At 42.2% G+C, this 27583-nt stretch overlaps 1 protein-coding gene across 2 annotated transcripts in view; it reads left to right on the forward strand.

Moving 5' to 3' along the window:
• Positions 1-27583, forward strand: part of LOC126473368 (ankyrin repeat and BTB/POZ domain-containing protein 2) — a 661367-nt gene that overhangs the window by 172301 nt on the left and 461483 nt on the right. Inside the window, exon 2 of one of the 2 annotated variants that reach the window (XM_050100375.1) lies at positions 15352-15436. The exons of the other annotated variant lie outside the window; for it this stretch is intronic. The gene's annotated coding sequence lies outside the window, so the exon portion shown is untranslated. The remainder of the gene's footprint in view (positions 1-15351; positions 15437-27583) is intronic. 2 annotated transcript variants of the gene reach the window in all.

Genomic DNA, 27583 nt, shown 5'->3' on the forward strand with positions numbered 1-27583 from the left:
AAGCTTCTATGATGATTTAGGGGTGGATAAATCCACAGATAAAATCTCGCTTGTACATCTGATGCCAGAGAACTGATTCTCCACGGTATATTTGTTACACTATGTCGTATTGATGTTGATCGAAGATTGAAACTAGTCTTGAATGAAGATATATTAATACAACAGCGGTTTCAAAGATGTTATTTTTAAATTATTTCAAAGAGTTAAGCATATAAACAGTCTCCTTATGCTGAACAATAGGAGTTGCGAGTCTCTGTTACGAAAGAAACCCCCCTGCTCAAAGAAGTGAGGGGGACACGAGACAACGCAGTAGCTGTGGGAATGCCTGCCAGTTTCCCGAGTGGTTTTCATAAGGGGGCGTCTCTGTCGGAGGTCGTGCGCCGCGCGCTCCACATACTGGGTCGGCAATTTTCTTTATCGCGCCGGTAATTTTAACCGGCCGTGTTTCGCTACCGCGTCATACCGGCCGGAAAGCGGAGCAAACCTGTTCTTACGTGGCCCCTAAGTAGTCGAGTTACGGGCACGGCCTTCCTCCGGTGCATAACAACGGCGTACGCAACAGACTCATCTGAGGCAATATTGCGGACGCTAGCGACTGCAGCATAGCTGTAATATTATGCTCTATATTCCTGCAGCGCCAACCGCTTTTCAGCCATTAACGCGCGAAAGTTGGTGAGGGACTCAGGATTTTCTTTTTGCTCTTAGTAGAGCAAGTTTGAAAATATGCCAGCAGACCAATTATAATAATACTAAAATAAAGTACAACGAATGAAGAAAATTGTAAAATAAAAAAATTTGTCATTGAACTAGTTATTGAGTTTTCGTATTTCTACCAGGAATGTCACAGTTGGTAGTAATTGATAGGTCCTCTTCTGAAACCGAAGTGATATCTGGGGCTTCCCAAGGAAATGCTACAGACTTTTTGCTGTTCTTAATCTATATAAATTATTTACGTGACTATCTGAACAGCCCTGTTAGATTATCTGCAGGTGACGTTGTCATATACCTTCTGGTAAAGGTATCAGAAATCAAAAGGAACTACAAAATGATTAGACAAGATATTTACATGATGCGAAACGTGGCAGTTGACCCTACACAATAAAAATATGATCAATTGCACGATATGCAATACAAATTTAAAGTTTGTAGATTTAACTAAATACTTAGGGATTACAGTTACAAACAACTTAAATTGTAACCATGACACAGAAAATGTTGTGGGAAAGGCGAACTAAATACTACGCTTTATTGGCAGAATACTTAGAAGTTGCAACAGATCTACTAAAGAAACTATCTACACTACGCTTGGCCGCCCTCCTGTATACTGCTGTGCGATGTGGAATGCTTATCACCTAGGATTGACAGATGACATCGAAAAAGATCAAAGAATGGTAACACTGTTTTGTAATATCGCGAAATAAGGGAAAGAGTATCACGAATAGGATAAACAAGCTCGGTTGGCAACCATTAAAACAAAGGAGTTTTTTTGTTCCGGTTTGTTTGCCACGAAATTTCAGTAACCAACTTTCTCCTCCGAATGCCAAAATATTTGTTGACTCTCATCTACACAGGGAGAAATGACCACCGGAATAAAATAAATCGCGCGGGAAGATTTAGGAGTTCAGTTTTCTCACGTGCCAGAGTGAAACCGTCAAAAATTAGTCCGAAAGTGATTCTATGAACTGTCTGCCTAACACTTTTCGGTGCAGGTGTAAGGAAAACAATAATTTCGGTGTAGGTGTAAGGCAACTGAAGACAACGAGTGGATAGTCATGAAAAATACTGAACAGTGGAAGAAAATTGATCTGGACAGATTTTGATAACGTAAATAGGATTTTAGAAACTAAGTGTATGAATTGCTGAAGTTTAGTCATCGTTGTCGGACCCAAATTTCCCACAAAATAAAGTCATTCAGTGGTTAAGGCATCGGACTCGCATCGGGGGAGGCGGGGTTCAAATTCCTGACTGGCAGCGGCAGTCCAAATTTAGGTTTCCCGTAGGTTTTGTAACACGATTAAGGCGACTACCGAGATGATACCTTTGGGGAAAAAAAAGAACACGAAGCCATTTGCTTGTGTTCCGTTTCTGATTACTTCGGCAGCTACTGCCTCAGATTTATTTTATTTTATTTGCGACTTGAGAGTAGCGAATTCCTTTGCAGCGTCAAACCAAATGCGAGTTCCTGCTCTGTTCGAGCATTGAAGTCACCTCCTGTTTCCTTTAGCTTGGTCGCTAGCGGCTTAGGCGATGTACTGTCCTCTGCTGAGAAGACTACGCTCTACAGGAATGGGGCAACGAATCGGATGTGTGATGTGACATACAGGACATTTACACGCTCAGATATTTGCACCGACTTGTCTGTACTGACAGTGCTGCAATGTTTGCACAGACAACACGTTGTGCGTGAAGAATCACCACCTGAAAATTTTGTTTGTGCCAAGTTTGACGGCTCTTGAATTGACTCAAGCTGTATATGCAGACCAGATGAAGTGGTTCAGTACTTCATATATGCCACGACATATTTCCGGCATGATGTGGATCAACGATGAAGGTGATATCACGGCAGAAAATTTCAGATCAGCATAGATTGTGTCAATTGACAAGTACGTCAATTTTACTGCCTCCTTATTGGTTCAAATGGCTCTGAGCACTATGGGACTCAACTGCTGAGGTCATCAGTCCCCTAGAACTTAGAACTACTTAAACCTAACTAACCTAAGGACGTCACACACATCCATGCCCGAGGCAGGATTCGAACCTGCGACCGTAGCGGTCGCGCGGTTCCAGACTGTAGCGCCTAGAACCGCTCGGCCACTTCGGCCGGCGCCTCCTTATTACTATAACTCTTTCACAGGCATTTATCGAGTTTCTCATTTCAGTAGTAATGTACTGCAACAACACAAAGAATGTCTCTTCATCCTAGCTTGTTAAATTAGGCCTCTTTTTTAATTTTTATCTCTTTCAAACGATTAACATGCGGAAGCGATACACGATTTGGAAGCCAATTTTTTGTCCTTCATGTGCTGTTATTTTTTCCTTTTCTAACTTCCGAAATAATAGGACTAGACATAATAATTATCTTACAAGCAAATTTAATTAGTTTGGCCATGATCAGAAAATACCTGCGCTCTCGGACCACCGATTCAGCTGTGTGCGAAAGATGCATTGCGGTTGAAGGGTGTAAAGAAGAACTGAATACTGCAAACCAGATGTGCGGGCGGTTGTTGCGAGCATGTTTGCTCAGACAACATTTTGTAAAAACATTTTCATGAAATTAAAGTCTGTAAAAATTGTAACTGTAGCTTGGTGAGGTATTAAATCATGTCCTCTAACCTCTTCAGCATTTTGTTATTTTTAGAATAATATTAATCAGATTCTTCATTCGTATGTGCACGGTGCTCGTCGCTGTCGTGTACGTAGTTTATAAAGACTGGAATTATGTATGCAATTATTGGAAAGCGCTTTTTCGTCATGAAACACATTCAGTTTCAATCACTTAAAATACGGCTAATGGCAGAATGTTCTCGTCCATTTCTCGTTAAATTGAGATGTGATACATGCATACACGTTTCACTAGATTTCCCCTTTGACACAGAGGCTACGTAAAAAAGAAAAACAACAGCCCTCAACGTAACACAACAGGGCTGACAGAATCTGCTAGTAAGCCATTTTATTCGGACGGGGCAGAAGGTAGCAGGGAGAAGGACTGTTTGTCTGCTCCCCGCCTCACCCTTCTTCTCTGCTGCTTGCTGTAAATACTTACTTTGCGCCTTTTTGACAGAGTGTCACTTTACTTAAATTTCCGATTTCATTCCCAGAGTCCAAGGAAGGTCGCTCAGTAATCAAAGAACGGCATCATGGGAGCACCGAAAGCTGGTGTAATATGTATTTATTAATAGTCAACCACCTCCCTCAGGGAAGGCTTCATGGTGTCAAATACATACATTAGTTGCAGTATCTGCCCCATATTTGCTGGATGTAAACTGATTGCCTACGAATATGTACACATCACAGCAGCTTTTGGAGGTTCCATGACGCAATTCTTTACATACATTGAAGCCGTACAGCACCGGTCATGGTAAATATTTTGTATAGCAAATCAGTGGCCTCATACAGCGAGATATCTATCTTCACATCTTCATGCAGTAATGTTTAAGTACTTAGTTTGCGTAATGAAATACAGAGAACGCGTGACGAACAGTGTAAAAGTGATTTCTTCTCCCTTCATATTGCAATCGACCTACTGCTCAGCAGCTAAGGATCTCTGCACCGATGAGGTGAAACTTTAGTCTAGTTTCTTTCATTGTAAGGCTAAAGATGATCTTACCATTTAAAGAAACGAGTTGTGGCAGCTTCCCCTGCTTTTCGCAATAACTTCATTAAAAAGAACTCATCTTGATCATATGAGGCTTAACAAACATTTCCTTACGAATAGCGGTTGAGTCACCTTTAAAACCTATCGTACGGTATTTAATTATCCATGCTGGATTTCGTCGTGATGATAGAATGTAGATTTAACAAATTTTATAACTTTATATTGACATCATAAGCATGTTATTTCTAATACAAACATCAAAAACAGTTTTCATCACCTCGTTTCCCAGAACTCCTGAAGATAGACTTAGACTGTGGATACTGTATCAGAGACACAGCCCCTTTGACTGTTCAGAGATGTCACTAAACCCGTCCAAAGATGTGAACAACCATGCATGAGCAGCGCCTATTAGACAGCTGATCAGTGCCAGTCATTCCACCAGGAAAGAGGTACACGGCTCGTGTTGTCGGTAGTTCAACCATGCCTAGACAAGGGAAGTGTCCAGGCGTCCCAGAGTGAACCAAAGCGATGTTGTTCGGACATGGAGGAAATACAGAGAGAGACAGGAACTGTCGATGAGATGCCTCGCTCAGACCGCCCAATGGCTACTACTGCAATAGATAACCGCTACCTACGGATTATGACTCGGGTCCTGACAGCAACGTCACCATGTTGAATAACGCTTTTCGTGCAGCCACAGCACGTCGTATTACGACTCAAACTGTGCGCAATAGGCTGCATGATGCGCAACTTCACTCCCGACGTCCATGGCAAGGTCCATCTTTGTAACCACGACACCTTGCAGCGCGGTACAGATGGACCCAACAACATGCCGAATGGACCGCTCAGGACTGTCATCATGTTCTCTTCATCGATGAGAGTCGCTTGTAACTTCAACCAGACAATCGTCGGAGATGTGTTTGGAGCCAACCCGGTCAGACTGAACGCCTTAGACATACTGCCCAGCGAGTGCAGCTAGGCGGAGGTTCCCTGATGTTTTGGGATGGCAATAATGTGGGGCCGACATACGCCGCTGGTGGTGATGTAAGGCGCCGTAACGGCTGTACGATACGTGAATGCCATCCTCCGACCGATAGTGCAACTACATAGGCAGCGTATTGGCGAGGAATTCGTCTTCGTGGACGACAATTAGCGCCCCTATCGTGCACATCTTCCTTCAGGATAACGACATCGCTCGACTAAAGTGGCCAGCATGTTCTGCAGACATGAACCCTATTGGACATGCATGGTATGGATTGAAAAGGGCTGTTTATGGACGACGTGATCCACCAGCCACTCTGAGGGATCTGCGCCGAATCGCCGTTGAGGAGTGGGGCAATCTGGAGCAACAGTACCTTGATGAACTTGTGGATAGTGTGCCACGACGAATACAGTCATGCATCAGTGCAAGAGGACGTGCTACTGGGTGTTAGAGGTACCGGTGCGTAAAGCAATCTGGACCGCCACCTCTGAAGGTCTCACTGTATGGTGGTAAAAAATGCAATGTGTGGTTTTCGTGGTCAATAAAAAGGAAGAAAATGATGTTTATGTTGATCTCTATTCCAGGTTTCTGTACAGGTTCCGGAACTCTCGGAACCGAGGTGATGCAAAACTCTTTTTGATGTGTGTATTAATATATGAAAGTTATAATTATGACACATTTTCGGAAATATTAAAAATTTTTCATGAAGCTACTGTTAGTGTACATCGAGTGTGTCAATTTTTGTCTCTGTTTCTTTCCTTTTATAGTAGTTCTGATATTAAGTAGTGCAAGTGTTTTTTTGTCGCAATGAGGATATTCTTGTTCTGATTTTTACTTTTGGGGCTTCATGATATGTTTAACTTGCGTCAACAAAAAAAAATGGCTCTGAGCACTATGGGACTTAACTTCTGAGGTCATCAGTCTCCTAGAACTTTGAACTACCTAAACCTAACTAACCTAAGGACATCACACACATCCATGTCCGAGGCAGGATTCGAACCTGCGACCGTAGTGGTCGCGCGGTTCCTGACTGTAGCGCCTAGAACCGCTCGGCCACTCCGGCCGGCCAATTTGCGTCAACAGCTCAAGGAAAAATGTATAAATTGTTTAGGAGCTAGCTCCAGTTGCTCATTTAGAATGTATTGGGTTAACTGAGGGTGTGAAATATATAATTTGGAAGTCCCTCCTAATAGTCGCCAGACGCATTTTCGCTGATATATGTGGTTGCAGGCCTTTTGCGCGTATTGTAATCATAAAATCTTGTCGGGTGACCAGGCGATTAATAGTGTCGACTTCTCGCAACGTTTCATGAGTTTCGGCCTGTCTTTTTGAGTCGAAGATGAGGCGCACGAAACTCTCTGAAACGTTGCGACAGGTCGACTTCACCTCTCGGCTTATCAACTGAGAATATTTTACCTTTTCTCTGGTGTCTCGGCAGACATCTGCAACTTCTGTTTTGCAATGTGTAGTTGAAGTCTGCCCAACAAATATTGCTCATCACGTCGTTCATGTGACGCCCAGAGTCGACGGAGGGCGTCGGCTTATTTCCGGTTACAAATAAGATGATTGTTAAAGCGGAATTTTCCGTGCCCAGTCGACAGAACGGTACCAGTGGTCCCAACCTTTCTTAGACCATTACCCACGCGTGCAATCAGACATCAGCTAGTACTCCCGCCCTCTCACCCCTCCCCCGCCCTCCCGCCATTTGCTACACCTACCCGCGCCCCCCCCCCCCCTCCGCCCCGTCCTCCATTTCTCCAACATTATCACCAACTTCAGCACCTAACTAAACTGTAGACTTTTCTTGGAACACTTTTATTTTTAAAATAAAGAAAGATGAATGATATTTAGTTTGTGTGTGTGTGTATGTGTGTGTGTTAGAATGAATGACGCAGGAATTCGTGGCGCATCGCAAGTGCTACCTACAACTCCTTCTCAGAGAAGAAACTAACTATCCACAGTGAGGAAACACAAAGCAGGCTTCCCCTGCATTACTCTTCTCCATTACGGCACTTGCCTGACCTGCACACTACAACCCCACTTAAAATAAAATAGGTTCAGATGTGCGCACTATACTTACTGTTCGTAAATCACTTCACTGCTGCACTCCGTACTTCTGAACTGGCACGAATTGGACGACTTCAGGCTGTTAATGCTTTGTGTCAAACGACTCTAATAATAATAATAATAATAATAATAATAATAAAAGAATAGTCACAGCACTATAATTTACCTGTTTCCAAGCAAGCAATTTGTGAACTACTGCAGGTACTATGTACAACTAGGAGAAGACATGTTATTGAGATATTTAGAATTTGTTACGTATGTGTGTCACTTTTATCATCAGCGACGTATAATGCTACTTATTGAGAAAAAGTAATTACTGATAACGTATATAATCAGTATTAGAGTTGTACAAAATTGTGATAACAGGTATGCTCTTCTGAAGATAATCTAGTTCCGTGACTGAAACAGATTCGAATCATTTAGTTTTTACTCCTCAGGGTGTAAGTATCCCCTTGCTGGGAACCAATGGTCTAGCGCGAAATCCGTTTTATCGACATATGTTACTGACATTAAAACACTAATAATAACCAGTACTCCACCAGCGACTGAGTAGCGATGCTGCATGGCGGTAATAGCTCGGGTCAGGACGGCGCTGTGTCTGCTGTAGTACTAGTTATTCTTGATGTTTCACTGTCCCAGTTAATATACAGTAACGAATATCGCACTAGAGTAATCTGAGACCACTCTATCGACAGGGCGCGTAAAATTCTGTCTCAAAAATCATTTTGTAACTGTCTACACTTTCCGACATTTGGCGTCGCATAAAAGACTGATCGTTGTGGGGTTTGATTTGACTATTAATAAACTCCATAGTTACTGGTTCCTTAATTCTGATACTATATTCCCCCTATTTGTCTCACGCGTAGAGTCTCATAACCTAACTTTTACCGTTCGGTACTTGACTAAGTGAAATTACGTTGTGTCGACTTGTCTTCGAGAATGAACACACCTCCATTTGGCGATGACGTCGCCTTCCGTTCCGTTGACGTCCCTGGCGTGAGTTGACATTTGTAGAATGAAAATCAACAACTATTTAAGTGCCAGACAATTTTTTTTGTTTTTTTTTGTTTAGATAGACGCGAAAAACCAAGCTACGTGCTGTCACCAACATCCTGAAAAGCGGCCTAAGCGCTACGATCATTTCTAGTGGTTCATACACTACTGGCCATTGAAATTGCTACACCACGAAGATGACGTGCTACAGACGCGAAATTTAACCGACAGGAAGAAGATGCTGTGATATGCAAATGATTAGCTTTCCAGAGCATTCACACAAGGTTGGCGCCGGTGGCGACACCTACAACTTACTGACACGAGGAAAGTTTGCAACCGATTTCTCATGCACAAACAGCAGTTGACCGGCGTTGCCTGGTGCAACGTTGTTGTGATGCCTCGTGTAAGGAGGAGAAATGCGTATCACTAGCAGAAGAAATGACAGGCATCTTCTCCGCATGGCTGTAACGGATCGTGCAGCCACGTCTCGATCCCTGAATCAACAGATGGGGACGTTTGCATGACAACAACCATCTGCACGAACAGTTTGACAACGTTTGCAGCAGCATGGACTATCAGCTCGGAGACCATGGTTGCGGTTACCCTTGACGCTGAATCACAGAGAGGAGCGCCTGCGATGGTGTACTCAACGGCGAACCTGTGTGCACGAATGGCAAAACGTCATTTTTTCGGATGAATCCTGGTTCTGTTTACAGCATCATGATGGTCGCATCCGTGTTTGGCGACATCGCGGTGAACGTACATTGGAAGCGCGTATTTGTCATCGCCATACTGGCGTATCACCCGGCGTGATGGTATGGGGTGCCATTGGTTACACGTCTCGATCACCTCTTGTTCGCATTGACGACACTTTGAACAGTGGACGTAACATTTCAGATGTGTTACGACCCGTGGCTCTACCCTTCATTCGATCCCTGCGAAACCCTATATTTCAGCAGGTTAATGCACGACCGCATATTGCAGGTCTTGTACGGGCCTTTCTGGTTACAGAAAATGTTCGACTGCTGTCCTGGCCAGCACATTCTCCAGATCTCCCACTAATTGAAAAAGTCTGGTCAATGGTGGCCGAGCAACTGGCTCGTCACAATACGCCAGTCACTAATCTTGATGAACTGTGGTATCGTGTTGAGGCTGCACGGGCAGCTGTACCTGTACACGCCATCCAAGCTGTGTTTGACTCAATGCCCAGGCGTATCAAGGCCGTTATTACGGCCAGAGGTGGTTGGTCTGGGTACTGATTCCTCAGGATCTGTGCACGCAAATTGCGTGAAAATGTAATCACATGTCAGTTCTTGTATAATATATTTGTCCAATGAATACCCGTTTATCATCTGTATTTCTTCTTGGTGTAGCAATTTTCGTGGCCAGTAGTGTATAAGGCCCGAAATGTAGTAGAGCGGTTTGTGACGGCCCACTAGTGACGCTAAAACGGGCCAAGTGCCACAGAGCCTTATAACAGTTTTCAGCGTGTGGTAGGGATTTGGCCCAGATTGAAAAACGTAAGAGGCTTTAAGAATGTCGAGTACCAAACGACCTCGTAAAAGTTATGGAGAATGCGATACCTAACAATCCATTTGTGGTTACTGTGCTCCACTCTGAGAACTTTTTATTTAAAAAAAAAGCAGCCGATACATATATTAACACGAGGGTAAGAAATATTTCAGAATGGTGTTGGATTCAAGTGAAAAAAAAATGCACCTGATATCGTCAACACGAGAACAATGTTTAACGAACTGGAAGGGTAGAGCACCTATAAGATTTTTAAGAAAAGGTTTACCACTGGCTTAATAAAGAACTTTGTTTTAGCGCCGCAACAGTGTAAAATCAACTTTTCAGCTGAAAAGAAAAAGGATCTGCAACAGATGTTGGCGTATTTAGAATTAGCTAATAAAAAACATTTCTCGGACGTTTAATCTATTAAAATAACTTTGTGCACTATAAAATTAAAAGGAGGATTGAAATATTAAATGAATGCCATGTGCTGCAATACAGCGTCTTTTACTTTCTACTAAAAAGGCGCCAACAGACGCAGCGAAATAAAATGTTTGTTCTTAAAAACCTGATTTTTTTTTTTTTTAGTGCTTGTTCCATAGATCATTAATACGACACTTCGTAATGATGTCGAACGTATCAGGTTAATAAAAGGTGTCTATACAAGATATTACATTACACAAAATATTACATGACACTTAATATTTTTTTGTGGGGAGTGTGGAAATTACCCACTTACTATATCCAAAAATTCATCTAATGAGTAGAAGGAGTTGCCATTCCGAAATTCTTTTAATTTTCTTTTAAATGCTATTTGGCTATCTGTCAGACTTTCGATGGTATTAGGTAAGTGAAAAAAATGGCTATGAGCACTATGGGACTTAACATCTATGGTCATCAGTCCCCTAGAACTTAGACCTACTTAAACCTAACTAACCTAAGGACGGCACACAACACCCAGTCATCACGAGGCAGAGAAAATCCTTGACCCCCCGGGAATCGAACCCGGGTTAGGTAAGTGACCAAAGACTTTTGTGGTAGCATAATTTTCCCCCTTCTGAGCCAAAGTTAGATTTAACTTTGAGTAGTGAAGGTCCTCCTTTCTCCTAGTGTTGTAGCCATGTGTACTACAAGAGATTACTGTCGTTGGGACTTAACTTGTTTTTGGCAACTCTATGGCATTTAGCACGTTCTCCGTTTTACATAATGAAATACTTATAATCATTCATAAAAGGAAGGGAACTTATAAAAAATTGTAATAGTCGTGTGACTCTTATTGTAGACAAGGATTAAAAAATATGCTCAGGTTTTCTCATTAAAATATTTTTGTTAAGACAAAAAAAGTGAATAACACGGAATCCGTTTTTTGGCACTTGGCGCTTTATTGGTTTCCAATCTAATTTACTTTACTTTTCGTCATTGGTGCACTCTACAAATATTGGAGCACAGCAGCAGTCTGCAAGTAACGCATTGTCCACAACATCTATCTGCCGAAGTCGAACATGTTGCTGCTAAACTGGTTTTGTACAAATAGAGTGGCTAACAGTGGCTGCTTGATGTTATTTAAGTAAGAAACCTCTTGTAGTTACGCGCAGCCGCGATTTCGTAATAGCAGTTTTCGACAAGACTGCGTTCATCGATAGCCTCGTAGACACAGTGGCTAGGAAACGCTCCGGTACAACCACAATTAGCCCTGTCCGCACTTGCGTAGCAGTGCTGGGGCGCCGCGTAGGTGCAGTGTAGATCCACTTGCGGTTTGGCAGTGTGCATCGGTGTCGGCGCGGTCGCTGGCCGTTCGACTGTTGTGGCGCTGCGCCTGGCCACCCCTGCGCCTGGGGAACAGGTTATGCCTGGGCCAGCGCGCCCTTCCGGAAAACACGTGTCGCCTGCTAACGCCGCGAGCCGCCGGCCGGGGTCACGCGCGACGGCCGCCGGGCCTTCACTGCTGTCGCAGCCCCTGTCCGCGGGGGTGACCTTTCGCGCAGGTCACTGCCCACTGGGCGCTCCGAAACACTGTCGCTGCTCGACGCGACGCCCCACTCGAAGTTTTCGACTTTCGTTACACTCTTCGCGACTTCTCTTGTCACCGGCTCTGTCATCATTTTTTTCGTTTTCAGAACTTTGCGGTCTCCATACTATTATTACGAGCCCCCGCGTTTAATATCTCTCGAGCATCGACACTAACAGCAATGTCACTTTCTCTCCTATACCTTCTAACAACCCTACCACAACAAACGTCAAAATTTAATAATGATTGTGGTTTGTTTATAAATAAATAAATCATCTGCTATCAGTCACGATTTTTCTTTATTTTACTATTCGCACGACGCGTTTCGAGAAATAATTCCCATTTTCAAGTACGTTTTTTTGGTGTGTATTAAGTCATTTCTTTTGATGTTGTCAGTGTGTGTGAGTTTGCTTCATTTTGTTGACTTTTACTGTAATACATAAGAAACGCAATTTTTAGTTGGGTATCAATTCTTTTTGTGAGGTTAGTGGCTAAAATTTAGAACAATTTGTAATTACAATTTTCTAATGGTCCACTTGTGTAGAGTCTCACACACACTTAACATCACACACAACTTGTTATACACTTTACACATCGAAAATATCTTATATAAACAAAACAGTTATAAAGATCTTCTTACAGGTAGTTCACAGAGATAACATTATCATAACCTATGGAAGACCTATAATGTTATCTCTGTGAACTACCTGTAAGAAGATCTTGCAACTGTTTTGTTTATATAAGACGTTTTCGATGTGTAAAGTGTATAACAAGTTGTGTGTGATGTTAAGTGTGTGTGAGACTCTACACAAATGGACCATTAGAAAACTGTAAATACAAATTGTTCTAAATTTTAGCCACTAACCTCACAAAAAGAATTGATACCCAACTAAAAATTGCGTTTCTTATGTATTACAGTAAAAGTCAACAAAATGAAGCAGACTCACACACACTGACAACATCAAAAGAAATGGCTTAATACACACAAAAAAAAAACGCACTTGAAAATGGGAATTATTTCTCGAAACGCGTCGTGCGAATAGTAAAATAAAGAAAAATCGTGACTGGTAGCAGAAGATTTATTTATTTATAAACAAACCTATTGTATCTACAGTCGCAGGCTTTCAAAAACCATTTATAATGGATCAAATCAAATGATTGTGGTGTTGCTCACGCTGCTAAATACTGCATTTTCGGGCAACAACAAAGTTATTATGTGGCAGGTGTCGTTAGAGCACAGTTAATAAAGTTATTTCATGTAATAACGAATAAACTAGGCACTCATCTTTTCGTGTTTCCCACTCTGGCCTCGTTGTAAAATCATGGCTCAATCGTCGAAAATCTAGGTGGTGATGATTCCAAGCTCGGATGCAAAGAGGCCTAGGTTTTATTCTGCTATATTCAAAAGATTTATAGATGTGTTTCACAAACCATTCTTGAAGATTAAACCTTTGAAAGTTAGCACAGTGGTGATGTAAAAAAGTAATCAGTACTCCGAATTTAAGTTACACTTCCTTTTTTATTACTTTTGCTGCAATATTACGTAACACACAAAACATCACTGTACAATACAAAACATACTTGAAAACATCTTCCTCACTGTTAAAGTTCACATTTTATAAGCTGACTACAATACGCGTCTTTCCAACATGACGTCCAAGACTTGACCTTCTCGAGGTCCGACTCTCTAACAACTAATAACCGCTTACGCGCCCAAAAAATCAAGAGTTACAAGTACGTCAAAGATCATAGTGGCAAAAGAAAGAATACACATAAGAATAATATCATTGCAACATAAACATATCGCCGGCCGTGGTGGCCGAGCGGTTCTAGGCGCTCAGTCCGGAACCGCGCGACTGCTACGGTCGCAGGTTCGAATCCTGCCTCGGGCATGGATGTGTGTGATGTCCTTAGGTTAGTTAGGTTTAAGTAGTTCTAAGTTCTAGGGGACTGATGACCACAGCTGTTAAGTCCCATAGGGCTCAGAGCCATTTGAACCATAAACATAGCGATGTATCAAAGTATTTCTACAATAATGAAATCAAATCTGAATGTTGTCTCAGAAATATGTTAACTACTTTACAGAAACACAGTAGAATATTGCTGGTATCGAAAGGTTCAGTTGAGGTGCCGTAATGGTTACGTAATTCAAGTACCATTACAACCTGAACCAGGATACAAAGCGACTGCCAGCTGGTTGCTTACTGGACAACTACCACAGCAACAACCTATCAGAATGTGAGTTTTTCTAACACTTCGATCTGTTCACAGTTGTCATATCACCAGACCACCCCAGCTGCCGGTCTATGAGTCGTAGTGCCCAACCGTAGGGCCACGTCCATATACGTAGGAACTTTTCGCTCTTTTTTCCAAAATATAAGGACGCAGGCGTGAATTTCCGGTCCCTCTGTAAAACGTTGGGAATTAAACTACTACTACTACTACTACTACTACTACGTGATCAGGCCCAGTGGGCCGCAGGCATCTACAAGTTTCCTCCTCCACTGTATTCTGTCAATTGCTGCTATCTGCCATCCGTTCACATCAATTGACACTTGGTTTAAATCTTCATGGAGTCCATCCCTCCAACGCTTTTTGGGTCTCCCTGGCGGTCTCTTTCCTGTAGGTGTGAAATCCAGGAGCTTCCGGGGCCATCTGTGATCCTCCATCCGGGCCACATGGCCGGCCCACTGCATTCGTTTGGCTTTGACAGTTCTTGCTATGTTGGGCTGCTGGTATAGTTCCTCAAGCTCTTGGTTGTATCTGATCCTCCATTCCCCTGTATCTGCATCCAGAACCGGACCGAAGATCTTCCGAAGCACTTTTCTCTCAAAAACAAGGAGCTTATGGAAGTCCTGTTTCCGGATACTCCACGTCTCACAGCCATATAGAACAATAGGCTGGATCAGGGTTTTGTACAGTCGAATCTTGAACTGTCTGGAGAGATATTTGGACCGAAGCAGCTGTGCTAGGCTGTGGTAAGATCGGTTTCCTGATTGTATGCTGGCATTGATCTCTGCTTCACATGACGAGTTCTCAGTGGAAAGCGCCCCTAGGTATTTGAATTCTTGCACTCTCTTGTAGGACTGGTCCCCAACCTGCAGTGATTGTAGATGATCAGCAGTCTGACAATGACCACGCGTCATAACGAGGTACTCTGTCTTGGCTTCGTTTATGTTTAGCCCAAATTTGCTGGCAGCCTCCTTTAAACTAAGAAAGAAAAATTACAATATAAGAAATTAAAAAGGAAAAAGTCGTCAAACTGTATAAATTTTAAACGCTGTATACGACAGTCACCATTGCCTACGGAAAGTTGACTTATTAGGGCCTTCCTCAGGGACGAAACAAGGTGCAAAGGAAAGTTTCTCAGTCGCTGTCTAGACGGGGTGCTTGACGAGGGAAATGCTTGTTTGTTGCTCTTCGTGCCGATTTGCTGCTGCCTGGTAAAACTAAATATGAGTCTTTTCTTTTCAGGACTACCAATGGAGAATAACTGGAAGTCGTGAGTCATTTCCAAAAGAAAGACTCCATTTCGCTGCGTCTGGTGGCTGCATTAGAAGTAAGTAAAAAACGATGTACTGCAGCACATGGCATGGGGACTAACAGCTGCAAGCTTCCAAAATAACATTAAGAATATTTTGTTTGAAAACAGTGACCATTCAGTGTGCAAATTGTTAATAACGTAGAAATGTTACTATCCAATACGTGGTTAGTTTTTTTTAATGAGTTGGTAGCACTGCTACCAGTTTTGTCTCGCCAATACGAGGCTGTGATTCGTGAGTTCCTCGGCTTGCTCAGAAGTGACGTCAAAATGACGTGTCACTGTATTAGGGATGGCGGTTGACGCTGAAACAACTGGTTTTCGGTTACACTGTATTTTTTTTTCCAACGCCCTTTTAGTGTTAAAACCTCTCAAAATGACCGGTTTCTGAAACAACCGACAATTTTCGGTTTTTTATTCCCATTATTTCCTTTAATAAACATAGAAATCGAACAAAGATTGAAAAATTCTGACTCCCTCTATTTCAAGATACACAGAATCAAAATACTGAATTTATGGATCACATCTCAGTGGTGCCAGTTGGGTCTATCAGTAGATGGGGTTTCACTAGGCATGGCCTGCACCTCAATAGGTATGGGAAGGGGAGGCTGGCTAAGCTTATAGGTGACAGTGTAGTGGGTGGTAGTGGTGGTGGTGGTAGTGGTGTCACTCATGGAAAAATTCCTGTAGTAGTTGGTGTTAGAGCTGCACCTTTTTTAGACTGAAGTCAGTTGATAGGTATCCTGCTTAAAGGAAGTCCCTCTAACTAAGGGCTCACCTTCAGAGGATGTAATGTTTCCAAGTAGAGAAGGAATTATCATGTTTCATCAAAATATGAGGTATTAGAGATAAAGTTAGTAAACTGCTAATAGATGTTAACTCTGAAATTATTGGTATATCTGAGAACCACTCAAATAATTTGATAATTCAGAGGCTTCCTTTACCAGGCTACAGATTAGCTGGCTGCTCCTTGCGGGGTGGGGGAGTGGCTCTGTACGTAAAAAAATAGTATTTCGTTTAAGTCCATAAACCTATCACGACACTGCACTGAACAGATATTTGAATGTTGTGCAGGGGCAGTTGAATTTAATGAAACTAAACTTCTAATTGCTGTTGTTTATAGGTCCCCTAACTCCAACTTTACAGCATTTTTGCTTAAGCTAGAGAGGGTTCTTGATTCACTTTGTAGGAAGTACCAGTTTTGTATATGATTGTGCAAGAAAAACGATGTTGGTAGATATGTGGTGACTTCAATATTAGTTTTGTATATGATTGTGCAAGAAAAACGATGTTGGTAGATCTCCTAAATTCATATGATCTGATGCAAACTGTGTTTTTTCCAACTAGGGTGCAGGGGAATAGTAGCACCGTCATAGACAATATTTTTATTCATTCTTCGTTACTAGATGGGCATTCTGTTAGTAAAAGGGTGAATGGCCTTTCAGACCATGATGCACAAATTTTAACTCTAAAAGGTTTTTGTACTCAAGCCAATGTCATATTTAATTACAAACTATGTAAGAAAGTTAATCCAACAGCAATAGAGAGTTTTTTAAAACTTTTCAAGGAACAAGAATGGCAAGATGTTTATAGTGCCGATAATATAGATGATAAATACAATGCTTTCCATAACACATTTCTCATGCTCTTTGAGAGTCGCTTTCCATTAGAACATTCTAAACGGGTTACTAGCAGTAATGGACAGCCCAGTTGACTGACTAGTGGGATAAGGATATCATGTAAACAAAGCGGGAATTATATCAAAATGTTAGAAGTAGTCACAATCAAGCTACAGTAGCCCATTACAAACAATATTGTAAGGTGCTTAAAATGTTATTAGCAAGGCAAAGAGTATGTGGTATGCAAATAGAATAGCTAATTCACAGGATAAAATTAAAGCCATATGGTCAGTTGTGAAGGAAGTGTCTGGTCAGCAGCACGAGGTCGATGATATAAAATCAGTTCGCAGTAATAATATTTCTGTTACCGATAAATCATATATATGTACAGTATTTAACAATCATTTTCTGAGCATTGCTGGTGAATTAAATAAAAATTTAATATCTACAGGAAAACATATAAATTTCTTAGCAAATGCCTTTCTGAGATTGATGTCTGAAATACTCCTCTGTGATATAGACAAGAGGGAGATTGAGTCAATAATTAAATCACTGAAGACTAAGGACTCTCATGGTTATGATGGAGTGTCTAGCAGAATATTAAAAGTACTGTGCTGCACATGTTAGCCCTGTACTTAGCCATATGTGTAATTTTTCCTTTAGGAATGGTCAGTTTCCTGAGCGATTAAAGTACTCAGTAGTACAGCCGCTTTATACAAAGGGTGAAAGGGATACTGTAGATAATTTTAGACCTATTCGTATGCCACCAGTGTTTGCAAAAGTTATCGAAATGTAAGGTTAATTGATCATTTTATATCACACGATTTGCTATCAAATGTACAGTTAGGCTTTAGAAGTCGTATGACAACTGAAAATGCTATATTCTCTTTTCTCTGTGAGGTACTGGATGTGCTAAACAAAAAGTTTCGAACGCTTGGCATAGTTTTTGATTTAACTAAGGCATTTGACTGTGTTGATCTCACAATATTGCTCCATAAGTTGGACCATTACGGAATAAGGGGAGTAGCTCACAATTGGTTCACCTCTTACTTTTGCAACAGGCAGCAAAAGGTCATTATTCACAATGTTGATAACGGCTGTGATGTGGGATCTGAGTGGGATACTATCAAGTGCGGGGAGCCCCAGGGATCAGTGTTGGGGCCGCTCCTGTTCCGTATTTATATAAATGATATGCCCTCTAGTATTATGGGTAACTCTAAAATAATTCTGTTTGCTGATGACACTAGCTTGGTAGTAAAGGATGTTGTGTGCAACATTGACTCGGTTTCAAATAGTGCAGTACATGACCTCAGTTCATGGCTTGTAGAAAATAAACTAACGTTAAATCACAGTAAGTCTCAGTTTTTACAGTTTCTAACATACAATTCAACAAAACCTGACGTTTTAATCTCACAGAACGGGCTTATGATTTGTGAAACTGAACAGTTCAAATTTCTAGGTGTTCAGATAGATAGTAAGCTGTCGTGGAAAGCCCACGTTCAGAATCTTGTTCAAAGACTTAATACTGCCATTTTTACTATTCTAACGGTATCAAAAGTGTGTGATACTTCGACACGTAAATTAGTCTACTTTGCTTATTTTCATTCACTTATGTCGTATGGTATTATGTTTTGGGGTAACTCTTCCCATTCTAGAAGGATATTTTTGGCTCAGAAACGGGCGGTTCGGGCAATAAGTGGTGTGAGTTCACGAACCTCTTGTCGACCTCTGTTCATGAGTCTGGGTATTTTGACATTGGCTTCTCAATATGTATATTCCTTATTGTCGTTTCTTGTTACCAATATTAGTTTATTCCCAAGAATAAGCAGCTTTCACTCGGTTAATACTCGGCAGAAATCAAACCTCGATTTGGATCGGACTTCATTAACTCTTGTGCAAAAAGGTGTGCAGTATACTGCTGCATCCATTTTCAATAAGCTGCCACTCGAATTCAAAAATCTTAGCAGTAATCCACGCGCTTTCAAATCGAAACTGAAGAGTTTCCTCATGGGTCACTCCTTCTATTCTGTCGAGGAGTTCCTTGAAAAATTAAGCTGATTCTTATTGTATTGCTGATAGCGTTTACTTAAACTTACGGACTGACTTTTTTTCAGGTTCATGAACATTTATATTTATCTGCTATTACTTTTATGTTGTAAGTTCATGTACTGACACATTCCATGACCTTGGAGATTTGCTCCTCAATTTTGTCCTTCGGAACTTGACGTGTAAATAAAAAAAAATATATAAAAGGCAAATAAAAGAAAATTTAGTCCGTCCGCCGTTCGCTGTTCAAAAATCATGTTGTAACCGAGGAACATACCGATATTTGAGCATTACGAATAGTCAGCACAAAAGGGTGAAAACTGAGGTTGAAGAATTCTGTATCTCATGTTAATTTGTCCATTTTCACCAAAGCTACAAGTAGATAATGGCATATTATGCAGACACAGGCAATAGATCAGCTATTTTCTATTTTTATTGTAAACTCTGAATTAATTGTCAAGTTCAAGTTTTTAAGTTTTTTCTTTATATGATGCAGAAAATATGTTTTGGTCGCTCCCCCCCCCCCCCCCCCCCTTGATCTGTTTAATCAAATGGCACTTCGTAAAATACATCCAAACTAGGGATGGTGGCATTGTGTAATACGACTAATGTCCGACGACAACAGCGATGAATTACTATATAGACTAGTTGGGAACAAATCCGCGCACTGCATGTACGCACCTACCATCCAAAAGCCCACACCATATGATAACAGGTACATTATTGTCAGAGCGACGCTGTAATACGCGACCACGGTATCAAATCGTTCACACTGCGATGCGTTTTCCCCAGTAACCAGTGTATTTGTTTACTGTATCGTCACCGCGTGTTTCTGGTAACGGCCACGGGAGGACAAGTGCAATAATATTGTGGTCGATCAGTATCGCACTTGTCCTCCCGTGGCCGTTACCAGAAACACGCGGTGACGATACAGTAAACAAATACACTGGTTACTGAGGAAAACGCATCGCAGTGTGAATAATTTCAAGACAGTTGTGCATACACTATCAAGTGATCCGGCGTATCCTCGTCAAATGTGACTGTAAAAACTCAAGATAGGCCGACCGATGCTCCCTCACTCCCAGGTGCAATACTATTTTGGTCGAATAATACAAATTTTTATGCCATGTGTTTGTCGCTCCTCTCTGTCGACATTTTTATTAAAATATCAATGATCGCTCTTCCCATTTTCTATAAGAACGTAATATTTAAAAGCAGTGGAAATTTTACGTATAAAAATCACATGTTCTATTTTTTTAAAAAAAGCTTTGTTTAAAAACAAAAATATTTAGCAGTGCTGCTACGGATAATTGATATTTCGGCATTTTTACCCATTTATTAGTGAAAAGAAAACAGCCTGTTACAGGCGAGACAAAAGAAATACCGAAAAATACTGGTTATTTAGAACTAGAGTGCCGGCGTCGGTTCTAACCAGTCGGTTTTTCCTATACACTCACTAAAAGCAACCACGGCAGTTGACTACTTTGGAGACGCCATGTTGCTTTCATCGTATTTTCTTCTTTCGGTATTATAAACTGCGTCTTATGGCAGTATGGCGTTTCAAGTCAGCGGCACATCTACATGTACATCCATACTCCGCAAGCCACCTGACGGTGTGTGGCGGAGGGTACCTTGAGTACCTCTATCGGTTCTCTTTTCTATTCCAGTCTCGTATTGTTCTTGGGAAGAAGGATTGTCGGTATGCCTCTGTATGGGCTCTAATCTCTCTGATTTTATCCTCATCGTCTCTTCGCGAGATATACGTAGGAGAGAGTAATATATTGCTTGACTCCTCGGTGAAGGTATGTTCTCGAATCTTCACCAAAAGCCCGTACCGAGCTACTGAGCGTCTCTCCTGCAGAGTCTTCCGCTGGAGTTTATCTATCATCTCCGTAACGCTTTCGCGATTACTAAATGATCCTGTAACGAAGCGCGCAGCTCTCCGATGGATCTTCTCTATCTCTTCTATCAACCCTATCTGGTACGGATACCACACTGCTGAGCAGTATTCAAGCAGTGGGCGAACAAGCGTACTGTAACCTACTTCCTTTGTTTTCGGATTACTTTTCCTTAGGATTCTTCCAATGAATCTCAGTCTGGCATCTGCTTTACCGACGATTAATTTTATATGATCATTCCATTTTAAATCACTCCTAATGCCTACTCCCGGAATTTATGGAATTAACTGCTTCCAGTTGCTGACCTGCTATATTGTAGCTAAATGATAAGGGCTCTTTCTTTCTATGTATTCGCAGCACATTACACTTGTCTACATAGAGATTCAGTTGCCATTCCCTGCACCATGCGTCAATTCGCTGCAGATCCTCCTGCATTTCAATACAATTTTCCACTGTCACAACCTCTCAATATACTACTGCATCGTCCGCAAAAAGCCTCAGTGAACTTCCGATGTTATCTACAAGGTCATTTATGTATATTGTGACTAGCAACGGTCCTACGACACTCCACTGCGGCGCACCTGAAATCACTCTTACTTCGGAAGAGTTCTCTTTTGAGAATGACATGCTGCGTTCTGTTATCTAGGAACTCTTCAATCCAATCACACAATTGGTCTGATAGTCCATATGCTCTTATTTTGTTCATTAAACGACTGTGGGGAACTGTATCGAACGCCTTGCGGAAGTCAAGAAACACGGCATCTACCTGGGAACCCGTGTCTATGGCCCTCTGAGTCTCGTGGACGAATAACGCGAGCTGGGTTTCATACGATCGTCTTTTTCGAAACACATGCTGATTCCTACAGAGTAGATTTCTAGTCTCCAGAAAAGTCATAATACTCGAACATAATACGTGTTCCAAAATTCTACAACTGATCGACGTTAGAGATATAGGTCTATAGTTCTGCACATCTGTTCGACGTCCCTTCTTGAAAACGGGGATGACCTGTGCTCTTTTCCGATCCTTTGGAACGTTACGCTTTTCTAGAGACCTACGGTACACCGCTGCAAGAAGGGGGGGCAAGTTCCTTCGTGTACCCTGTGTAAAATCGAACTGGTATCCCATCAGGTCCAGCGGCCTTTCCTCTTTTGAGCGATTTTAATTGTTTCTCTATCCCTCTGTCGTCTATTTCGATATCTACCATTTTGTCATCTGTGCGACAATCTAGAGAAGGAACTACAGTGCAGTCTTCCTCAGTGAAACAGCGTGGGAAAAAGACATTTAGTATTTCGGCCTTTAGTTTTTCATCCTCTGTTTCAGTACCATTTTGGTCACAGAGTGTCTGGACATTTTGTTTTGATCCACCTACCGCTTTGACATAAGACCAAAATTTCTTAGGATTTTCTGCCAAGTCAGTACATAGAACATTACTTTCTAATTCATTGAACGCCTCTCCCATAGCCCTCGTCACACTATATTTCGCTTCGCGTAATTTTTGTTTGTCTGCTAGTCTTTGGCTATGTTTATGTTTGCTGTGAAGTTCCCTTTGCTTCCGCAGCAGTTTTCTAACTCGGTTGTTGTACCACAGTGGCTCTTTTCCATCTCTTTTCCAACGCATATTGTACGATGGTTTTGAACTTTGTCCACTGATCCTCAACACTATCTGTACTTGAGAAAAAACTTTGTGGTGAGCCGTCAGGTGCTCTGAAATCTGCCTTTTGTCACTTTCGCTAAACAGAAAATCTTCCTACCATTTTTAATATTTCTATTTACGGCTGAAATCACCGATGTAGCAACCGCTTTATGATCGCTGATTCCCTGTTCTGCGTTAACTGTTTCAAATAGTTCGGGTCTGTTTGCCACCAGAAGGTCTAATATGTTATCGCCACGAGTCGGTTCTCTGTTTAACTGCTCAAGGTAGCTTTCAGATAAAGCACTTAAAAAAATTTCACTGGATACTTTATCCCTGCCACCCGTTATGAACGTTTGAGTCTCCCACTCTATATCCGGCAAATTAAAATCTCCACCCAAAACTATAACATGGTGGGGAAATCTACTCGAAATATTTTCCAAATTAGCCTTCAGGTGCTCAGCCACAACAGCTGCTGTGCCAGGGGGCCTATAGAGACATCCAATTACCATGTTTGAGCCTGCTTTAACCGTGACCTTCACCCAAATTATTTCACATTTCAGATTACCGTCAATTTCCTTCGATACTATTGCACTTCTTATCGCTATAAACACGCCTCCCCCTTCACTGTCCAGCCTGTCTCTGCGGTATACATTCCAATCTGAGTTTAGAATTTCATTACTGTTTACATCTGGTTTCAGCCAACTTTCTGTCCCTAGTACTATGTGGGCATTGTGACTGTTTGTTAATGAGAGCAGTTCTGGGACCTTTCTATAGACGCTCCTGCAGTTTACTATTAGCACATTAATATTGTTATTCCCTGTTGCATTTTGCCTACTCCTACCTTGCCGCGTCTCCGGAGGCGTCTTGTCGGGCCTATGGAGGGAATTCTCTAACCTAAAAAACCGACATGTGCACTCCACACGTACTCCGCTACCCTTGTAGCCGCTTCCTGCGTGTAGTGCACGCCTGACCTATTCAGGGGGACCCTACATTTCTCCACCCGATAGCGGAGGTCGAGAAATTTGCACCCCAGATCTCCGCAGAAACGTCTGACCCTCTGGGGTAGTCCTTCCACTCGGCTCCAAACCAGAGGACCGCGATCGGTTCTGGGAACGATACTACAAATAGTCAGCTCAGATTCCACCCCGCGAGCGAGGCTTTCCGCCTTCACCAACTCCGCCAACCGCCTGTACGAACTGAGGATGACCTCTGAACCCAGACGCCAGGAGTCATTGGTGCCGACATGAGCAACAATTTGCAGTCGGGTGCACCCAGTGCTCTCTATTGCCGCCGGCAGGGCCTCCTCCACATCTCGGACGAGACCACCCGGCAAGCAGACAGAGTGAACACTGGCCTTCTACCCCGACCTTTCTGCTATTTCCCTAAGGGGCTCCATCACCCGCCTAACGTTGGAGCTCCCAATAACTAATAAACCCCTCCCCCCGTGTGCCTGCTCGGACCTTGTTGAAGGAGCGGCCACATGTCCACTCCCAGGCAGAGCGGGCGATGCCACACGGCCATCCTTCACATTGACCCTCCGCCTCGTGCGCCGCGAACGCCACTGAACCCGCCACTCCCCTTGGGGAGAGGGTGGCCCAACCGCGCCCGGTACCCGCGAAGATGTCTCGACAGCAGGGACAATGGGTGAAGCATGTAACACCTGGGGTGTACCATGCGACGCACCAGACTCCCCACTGCCGTTACACTCCGAAGCAGCAGCCTGAAGACGGCTGACCGCGGCCATCAACACGTTCAGCTGTTCGCGAACAGTAGCCAGCTCCCCCTGCGTCCGTACACAGCAGTCACACATCCTATCCATCCTAAGAAATCAATTTACTGTAGAGAGTTAATCAACTTTTAACTAGACTGCTAATTCACTAAAGGCGGCTGATAGTTGACTAAACTGTGGTTGCTAGACACTTCTTATAGAAAACAATGAAAATAGCACTACCTGTCTCTGGACTGTATTCAAAACAAACACTAGCACTACTGGCACTATGGATGACTAAAGGGACTCTCTCTGATTGTATTCAAAACAAACACGAAATCTATGGAACACTATTACTAGCACTCGACAATTAAAGCATCCAAAAAGCAAAAACACACGGAAGAAGAAGTGACAAGTAATAAAAATACAGTTAATACTTAAATTAACGTAGCTCGCTGCACAGCAGGCGTGACGCAGACGACAGTTACGATGACACTGACACTACTGGCTGATTTATCACAAACACGTCACCTTGACACGTTTTTTTTTTAATATAATTAATGTCATTTAACGACGCATCGGTGGTAAAAGCCACCAACAGGTCATAATATGAAAGACGATATTGTTTATAGTTGACGCATTAACATCTCGCTGTATGCTAATATTTTTCATCCTCTCGTTACTAACAGATTCTGGGATTTCCGTATTAATGTAATACGAATATGTCCTGCAATATTCGAAGTTCTTTTTATATAAGTGAGCGCTATTTCAGGAATGAGTTTCTTCTACCTTGTGACTTATGTCTGATTAAAAAATGAAGAATGAATTTGCTGCGAGTACAGTTTGGTCGTGTTTTAGTGAAGCGAGCGAAAGTGAATACGTATCTTAAGGCGGCCGCTGTGGCCGAGCGGTTCTAGGCGCTTCAGTCCAGAACCGCGCTGCTGCTACGGTCGCAAGTTCCAATCCTGCCTCGGGCATGGATGTGTGTGATGTCCTTAGGTAGTTAGGTTTTAAGTAGTTCTAAGACTAGGGGACTGATGACCACACATGTTAAGTCTCGTAGTGCTTAGAGCCATTTGATCCATTTTTTACCGTATCTTAATAGTTTGATGATGTTTGGTTTGTGGGGCGCTCGACTGAGCGGTCATCAGCGCCCGTACATAGTCCAAATTTTTACACAGTCCAATTTTTTTTCACAGTCCAAGCTAGCCACTGGCACGAATGATGATGATGAAATAATGAGGACAACACAAACACCCAGTCCCCGGGCAGAGAAAATCCTTAAACCGGCTGGGAATCGAACCGGGGACCCCGTGATCTGGAGGCAGCAGCACTTGGCACTAGACCACGATCTGCGGACGTATCTTCATTGTGGCGGCATACTGGATTGTAGTCTAATCCAGAGCCTAGGTTAGGCTGAAAGGCAGTAGTTTAGTTGTGAATTGCCGAAGCGGTTAATTGGATCATCAGTTAATTTGATTTATATTCTTAATGAAGAAAAGTAATAATTTTGTTCAAAAACATAGATACTGAGTGTATAATTAAAGCATTTATCTAAAGCATACCCGCGCGGGATTAGCCGAGCGGTCTGGGGCGGTGCAGTCATGGACTGTGCGGCTGGTTCCGGCGGAGGTTCGAGTCCTCCCTCGGGCATGGGTGTGTGTGTTTGTCCTTAGGATAATTTAGGTTAAGTAGTGTGTAAGCTTAGGGACTGATGACCTTAGCAGTTAAGTCCCCTAAGATTTCACACACACACTAAAGCATAATAACATAATGCTAAATGAGCATATTCAAGTCACTTATCAGATTCTAAAGTATGTGCACCTAAACAACTATATCTTGATCATAATTAGTCATTTTCTGAGTTCGAAGGAAATGGAGATAATTATAGTGCACTCATCAGTCTTCTAATAAAGCTGACGACTAGACTACAGTGTGTGCTGCGAACCAGTCTGTCATTCGACTAATAATTTGTAGCTTTACCTTCATGGCATTCAGGTTATTACCTTCCAGTCAAATCTATACCTGCAGTGTGGACCAGTCTGTGTCTACATTCGAGATTTGTTACATTCGAATCTTGTTTCTTACCATATTTCAGTTACTCAAAGCAGAAGCTCCATTGATTTTCGATAGGTCTTCTACTGGTTACAAACTGTGGCCGAGAGCTGAGTGACATCACTTGTGTCAAGAGACAAGTTTCGGACGGATTTCACCAGATGGCGTTAATTACAGACTCAAATGCCTTCCGTATGACGTCGTGAACGTCAGCCAATCAGCATCAGATACTAACGCGCAGCCTCGCAACAGCGAGACGACAATGCGGCCTGTAACACAATGTTTTTGATTTGCTCTTGTATGCGTTATTTAGTGCGTTATTTTTCTTTTACAGAATGTGTGAAGCTAACTCTGAAAGTGCTTAGGAAAGTAATAAGACTATTACGATCCTGCAAAGTCTACTAATTACTGCACATTAACGGGGAACGAATGGACGTTCTCTGTACGCAACTGCACAGCTATTGCTGCCGAGCTGTATTTGACTTAACACAATACTTGAAGAAACTGTAAAGTATTTTGAAGCCATATTGACCATTAATTGACCGTGACTGTTTCAAAAATATGAAAAGGTTTTCAAATACCGCTACCAGTCACAAATTTGTTGACTACTAACTTACTTATTTATCGACATGTTTGGAGGTGATATCTCATCATCAGGCTACAGTGGCGTTACAAAAACAATTAAAGTAAGTGTATACAGAAATTAAAGTTTCTTTACATGACCGCTGTGATCATCTTTGTTCTTATGGCGTGGAAATCTTCTTGTGGTGTGCTGAGGTATCGCTGTTTCCATGGATCTCTTGTACTTCTTCAGCATTGTCCACAAACTTCACAAGGGTGACTTTGAAACACCATAACCCAAAACAAACCAACAGTGCGAAAAGTGATTGCCACTCTCAGCTATGTAATTTCCAGTTCTGACATGCTTACTCGGTTCGGTCTCTGGGTTTAATAATTTAAGACGGTCGATATAAGCGGAGTGTCACAGTGTGTGTGTATGTGTGTGTGAGGGCAGGTGAGTGAGTGTATCAGGAAGGGATGAAGGGTCTTAACTTAAATGGTGATGACGTATTTTTCTGTGCCGAAAATACTGAAACGAGCTACTTCTTTCCGGAAATGTTCTCTAAGCTTCAGGTATCTTCTTGAATTTTTTAGTTATTCTGGGAACGTTTTCGAATATTTGTGGAAGTTCTGATAGGTTCTAC

Source organism: Schistocerca serialis, chromosome 4 (genome assembly GCF_023864345.2).
Source record: "Schistocerca serialis cubense isolate TAMUIC-IGC-003099 chromosome 4, iqSchSeri2.2, whole genome shotgun sequence".
Classification (NCBI taxonomy): Eukaryota; Metazoa; Arthropoda; class Insecta; order Orthoptera; family Acrididae; genus Schistocerca; species Schistocerca serialis.